The 6,857-nt window shown below is 40.4% G+C and overlaps 1 protein-coding gene across 1 annotated transcript in view; it reads right to left on the minus strand.

Moving 5' to 3' along the window:
• LOC126292119 (cytochrome P450 4C1-like) overlaps positions 1–6,070 on the minus strand; it is a 201,510-nt gene extending 195,440 nt beyond the window's left edge. The window contains exon 1 of the mRNA XM_049985946.1: positions 5,936–6,070. The gene's annotated coding sequence lies outside the window, so the exon portion shown is untranslated. The remainder of the gene's footprint in view (positions 1–5,935) is intronic.
• Between the last annotated feature and the right edge of the window lie 787 nt (positions 6,071–6,857).

Genomic DNA, 6,857 nt, shown 5'->3' on the forward strand with positions numbered 1-6,857 from the left:
TTATGATAAAATATTGAAGAAGTGTCGACGAATAATGTAAGGAATAATGAGTAGTGGTTAGGGACTCTGGTTTGTGAAAAAGGTTGTTGGAAACCAAGAATCGTACTTTAAGAGTTATGAAATGTATGTACTTGCGTGAATGTATTACAATACCGACGAAAATTTTTTGGACACTATTATATTTAAAGGATTTTGTTTCTACAGATGTGTAACGCAAATTCTTGACCTGTGAAATATTTTTATATGAGACTGTCACTGTAGCGGAAACTGCTGTTGTAAATATTTTGGTAAGACAGTTAAGTGACCACCTGCACACAATGTGTCGTGGGCACCCAGCTGCGCGACAGCCACCTGGAAACAAGCCATTAGTGTGTGCCTTTCAGAGGCACAAGAAAAAAAAGGCATTATCCTCGCTATTGACATTCCTTTGTAGAAAGCATAGTAAATACGACACCCTCAAACTTGAAAACATGATTACACTGTAGAGTTCTTAATTTATGACATTTACTGAAATGAAATGATGAGAAACATTTTATATCTATTGTCTTTCTATCTGCACTGCAGCATTGGTTAAAATAAAATTTAATAGATGTACTAATATCACTATTTTCTGTCTACAGACCCAGTAAAGAATCATTTTATGATGTACTTTCTTGGAAAAGAGAGCACAAATAGACATTTCCCTTCACAGGAATTGCAAAAATGTGACATAGGTATTAAACATTTTTACTGTAATATTTTTTCTGCTTCAGCTTTGTCATGTTTAGATATAAATTATTACATTTATTGCTGCTCACTATGCTTACTTGCATTTCTTTTGTCATAGCTGTTTGTATTAATTGTTTTGTGCCGCTGCATTGCCTCGTCCCTTAGTTAAGCATCTGAGCTCAGTAGATTTAAGTTAGTTAAGATGGGGTAGGCTATAAAAGGGAACGAGTTGTGATGAATTGGAAGAAATGCATTGAGAAGCTATATGAAAATGATTTGGCCAAAAAAGTAGTGTACAGTGGAGGAAAACTATTTTTTAAAGAGTATGTGAACAAAATACAGAAAGCATGCTTGGATAGGATATTTTGGTGGAAACAAATGTTGAGATAAGACGAAAGATCTACAGAATGACGTTTTGGGTTGGACTGCAGTACCAAATGTTACACTGAAAACAAACCCTGTCCTTTCCTTGTGTTATCCCGCTATGTGTTTGTGTACCCTTGTGTTCTTCGGGTCTTTATATGTTTATCTGATAAGATTTATGTTGCAGAATTTTTCTAATACTCAGTTACATGAACTATGATGAGGAATACTGTTATCCTCAAATATAATTTGCATTAATAACATGTTATTTATTTTGTAAAGATGTTTACACATTATTTATTCTGTTTTGTTCTAATGCTCATGTGTGAAGTTGATGTTTCAAAAGTTATTCTGATCTTTTATGTATGTACTTATGTCGTAATTTTTGTAACACTGATATATTTGCTATTTCGATTCTTTTGTAAAGCCTGTACTACTACCAATGTTATCTGTATTGTTACGTTCTTTAATGATACATTTTGTACCTTTGTTATTGTATTCTCATGTTATAAAATTGTAATTGACACCAGTTCATCAAATTAAGTAACTTGTAAATTACATTTCACTACACACGTTTCTGTTGGTCATAGTATATGGACAATATGTGAGAAGTAGGGACTGATAGTGTTTGCAAGTGTATTGATAATTCAGCAAGGGACTGGTTAACAGCATTGCTGGTTCTAAGGACAATTCCAAAAACTTTGTGAGTGGACAAGTGGTGGGTTACGGACTTGCTATATTATCCGCAAGACTCTTCAATGGTGATTGTGCGCCTGCACAGTCAAACAGATGGCTGCTGGCTATCTCTACAAGGACTGAAGTGGGTCTACACCTTTGATGACTCCCCAATACCATTATTTCTACAAGGACTGCAGTGGGTCTGCACTTCTGATGGCCCACCAATATCGTAATCTCTACCAGGACTACAATGGGTCTACTCTGTGTTGACCTACCTACCAATATTCTTCAAAACTTCGACTGACTCTGCTGTGGGTTTGCTCTGTTGTGGGCCATTACCTGTCTGCATGTCAAGAGTCAGCACTGTCTTTCCGTTGGAAGGACAACACTACTTCTTCAAGACTGCATGGAAATCCACTACTTCTATGTGCATTTTCTTATATTGCTCAGTCTTTGAGAAAAACACTACTATTTTACTGTGATGAATGATCAGGACTGTCTATATGGACTGTGAGAAAATTTTAGCTTTTGACCAACATTGTATCAATAAGTGTGTGCATTTGATTTCTTTGCTATTGTAATCATAATTATGAAAAAATATTTCAAATCTGTATTGGCCACTGCCCAAAGCAATTTGTAAATTTTTTTGTGGGGAGCATGGGGGCTATGTAAGTAGGATGTTTAGGTATTTTTATTGGTAACGCCGCCGCCACGTAGCGCTCTGTATAAAAATCACTGGCTGTGCCGTGTGCAGTCTGTGGCTGGTTTGCATTGTTGTCTGCGATTGTAGTGTTGGGCAGCGGCAGCTGGATGCTAACAGCGCGTAGCGTTGCGCAGTTGGAGGTGAGCCGCCAGCAGTGGTGGACGTGGGGAGAGAGATGGCGGAGTTTTGAAATTTGTAAGACTGGATGTCATGAACTGCTATATATATTATGACTTCTGATGATATTACGGTAAATACATTGTTTGTTCTCTATTAAAATCTTTCATTTGCTAACTGTGCCTATCAGTAGTTAGTGACTTCCGTAGTTTGAATCTTTTATTTAGCTGGCAGTAGTGGCGCTCGCTGTATTGCAGTAGCTCGAGTAACGAAGATTTTTGTGAGGTAAGTGATTTGTGAAACATATAGGTTAATGTTAGTCAGGGCCATTCTCTTGTAGGGATTATTGAAAGTCAGATTGCGTTGCGCTAAAAACTACTGTGTGTCAGCTTAAGCACAGTAGTGTATAATTTGAAGTCGTTATTTTGAGGCTGGTAGAACTTTGGGGTCGCAATATGTCAAGCAGGGGAGCTGTAAATATCATTACAAATAACATTAAATTACGATCAGTGCATAGAAACATACTTGGATTTGTCTACGCTGTACAAAAATCCCGTTGATCAACAGAAATATCGCCCAAATGAGAATGGTTGCGTTTATTTAAGAAACCTGCTCAATATTCTATCTCGAGGAGCCCAAATGCCAAATATCGCCGAATGTCGTCACCCGGGCGGTGCCGCTTAAGAAAGCCACTTCCGATACCGAACGATGGGGAGGCGTTTGTGGAGAGCGCAAGAGGTGTGTGATGACAGAACATTCTACAGTCCGTTCGTTTCTAACAGATTTTTACAGCAGCTTGCGTGAATTTGCCCGAGCCGAGTGCGTCCTAGATCCCTTACTCCCTCTTTCGTCAAAAATATTCAAATGTCTGTGAATTCCTAAGGGGCCAAACTGCTGGGATCATCGGTCTCTAGATTTACACACTACTTAAACTAAGCCAAGAACAACACACACACCCACGCCCGAGGGAGGATTCGAACCTTCAGCGGGAGTAATCCGCCTCTGACCGCGCGGCCCTCTTTCGTCCAAAATCTATTTACGCTCTTGTAATACTATAATAACTGAAGCCATCAATTCCAGATTAAATTTTAAAAAAAACATGCATTCGTGCACTATCAAATGACTAAACATGCACAATTAAAGAAAATACATGCAATGTCAGAATTTAATATATCTGTTGCGAAGTGTTTTATTTTATTTTAGAAGAGTCTGCAACAACCCGTTTTTGAGAATTCTGCACCGACCTGGGACAGCTCTGCGTGATGAGCCACTGAGCTAGGAACCCCTGGATCCGAGATGCGAGGTGGCTTAAAGCCATACGCCGACAACCTTCAAAATGGTTATCCGCGGTTTTTCAGTTTAGGCAAATGCTGGGTTTGGTCCCTTCTATAGCCGACAGTCAATTCCTTCCGAATAACGATCTTTCCGGACAACTTCCAGTGCCGTTGAAAATGCAGTCCCCCTGCTTAAATGAAAAGAGCAGCATCGAAGGCGATCCGAGCACCTCTTTGGACACCCCCATCTCCAAAATCCGTGCAATACACAAACAGTAATCCAAATTCTCCTATTTAGGTTCATGTATTTGTCTGCCGGGACGTTCTTCAATGCAGAAAAGGATCTTTCTTACATTACGTAACGTAAATGAAGAAATCTGGGAGAGTGTAACGTAGAATAATTCCAGATCCTTTGTACTTACGCCACATTATTCTGTCTTTTCTGTCGGACAGAGGTCTCTTTATTCGAAAAGCCCTGTCGGTAATACTAACGGTGTTCCAAAAATTAGCTCAAGAGGAAGGGTGTAAAACGACCTTGGAGGGTGAAGGTAGTTTGGACCCTGGCGGCTTCGTAGGGGTTTGCCAAAATACAGCACTCCTGAGTAATTAGGTTATATCTCCGCTTGGTGAAACACCGAGATCATTTTCCAATAAATTGGCTTATTACTCTTTTTGGAAATTTTCAGTAAAATGAAAAACTTGAGAGTTTCTGAGGTCCACTTTAGCGAACCGTCCCCCCCCCCCCCCCCCCCCCGCACCCCCCCTCTCCCCGCCTCGCTTCTCAAAATCCTGGCTACATCCTGATCATAACACATTTGATTTTGACTACCCCTTTAAGTACGTCGTAGTCTTCCAGCCACACAATTGAATCTATACATCGGAGAAGCGATGAGAGACATAAAAGAAGCGTTCCAGAATGGGATCAAAATTCAGGGTCAAAGGTTATCAATGATAAGGTTTGCTGACGACATTGGTGTCCTGATTGAAAATGAAGAATTATTACAGGATGTGCTGAATGGAACGAACAGTCTTATTAAGTACAGAATATGGACTGAGAGTAAATTGAAGAAAGACAAAAGTAATGAGAACTGGCAGAAACGAGAACAGGAAGAGACTTAATATCAGGCTTGGTGATTACGAAGTTCATGACGTTAACGAATTTGCTACCTAGGCAGCAAAATAACCCATGATGGAAACATCAAAGAGGACATAAAAAGCAGACTGGCACTGCCAGAAGGGGCACTGCTGTACGAGCCAAGTCTGCTGGTGTCAAACATAGGCCTCGCTTCCTGAGAATGTACCTTCGGAGAACAGCATTGGTAGTGAACTATGGATTGCGGGAAAACCGGAACAGAAGATAATCGAAGAATTGGAGACGTGGAGCTACAGAAGAATGTTCAAAATTAGGTAAGGAATGAGGAGGTTCTTCGCAGATGCGCTGAGGAAAAGAATATGAAGAAACCGTTGACAGGGGGCTGTAGAGGGTAAAAACAGTACGGGAAGACAGAGATTGGAATACATAAAACAAATAATGGGGACGCGGGGTGCAAGTGCTACACTGACATGGAGAGACGGATGATTCGAAGAATTTAAAAACGAAAAAGTATTGTCTGATTTGTCTGCAAGTACAAGTTTCACATATTTTGTCAAGCAGATGGATGCATACGTTCGGAAATGTTTGGATGATACTTTTCTTTTTCTTTCAGTTCTCACAAGTGTAGAGAGTTTAACGTACGACCATTGGCAAGAACTTATACTACGAATTCTATTTTGGTCTCTAATAAACTCTATTGTTTGTGCTCGTTCCTTAATTTTATTAGTACATTTCGATTTGTCCGTGGAAAGGGTAGTCCCTCACTGCCTAATTTGCACCGTTCAGATGCCGAACGGCACACCGGACAGCTCTCACACGTAAACTAAAGCGAACACTGGAAGCAGGTAACACACTTAGTACGGGAACAGAACACCAGGGGCGCTCCAGTAGACGCACGGGTCTGCAGTAGGCCATCTAGACAACAAAGTCGGTGGTGTAAAAGGGGCTCGGAAGGTGCTAGAATCTAGACGCAGAACTACTCTCTGGAAGTCTACTCACACAGCGCGTAGAGAGGCTGACGAGAAGTGGCGCTGGTGGCAGCCCGGGCTCGTGCGAAGCGCCTGGATGGAGGCCCGCCGGCGTCTCCGGAGCTGCGGCCAGTTCTGCGTTCTGCGGACTCCAGAGGAGCGCGGTCTACACGCACAAGCCGATCTAGTCAAACCGGTTCGACGTGGACGGCAAAACCTTGTGACCTCACAGCCAATCTACGAGCAATAAAGAGCCCTGCAAATACCAGAATTTCTTAAACACTTGTTTATCGGACAGAAGTACAAGAAATCTCGCTGACGACGCTGTGGTCACCAGCGCAGGATGATCGCGAGGTACTGCCGAAAGACCCGTACAAATTTTCCACTCGCTGTAATGAGTTACCGCTCTCTTTCAGTACGGGTATGTTCGACACAATCACCTGTAACAGAGACAAAGAGCCCCTTACACTCCGATTGCAATGTCGTACGAAAACTTTCACATTTTAATTTTTCTCTCTTTTAATGAGAAAACAAAACATATATATAATATTTATTATCTAAAAATGAATGGATGAAAATGGGGAAGAAATGGCTTTAAATATTTTTGTTATTTACTCTTTCAGTACAACCTTTGTTGAAGAACCCCTTTTTTTTACGTGTGGTAATAAAAATTCATTTAGACAGAATTAAGCATATTTAAAATTACGTGAACCTTAGCAACCCTCTCATGCTGATACATTCAAACTAACTGATTAATAACATTTATGACTTTGAAAATTATTTAAATTAATTTTTATGTATTTCGGCCTTGGCACATGTTTTCTAAATGCAGTGGGTTTTTAAATATTTACTGAATTCTTTCCCGGCGTCAGCTATGGAACACAAGACTGTCTCTGTGAGCATAAAATGGTTAAATATTGACAAAACACTATTCACTATACGTTTAAGTTATT

The sequence above is a fragment of the Schistocerca gregaria genome, chromosome 9, assembly GCF_023897955.1.
Source record: "Schistocerca gregaria isolate iqSchGreg1 chromosome 9, iqSchGreg1.2, whole genome shotgun sequence".
Taxonomy (NCBI): domain Eukaryota; kingdom Metazoa; phylum Arthropoda; class Insecta; order Orthoptera; family Acrididae; genus Schistocerca; species Schistocerca gregaria.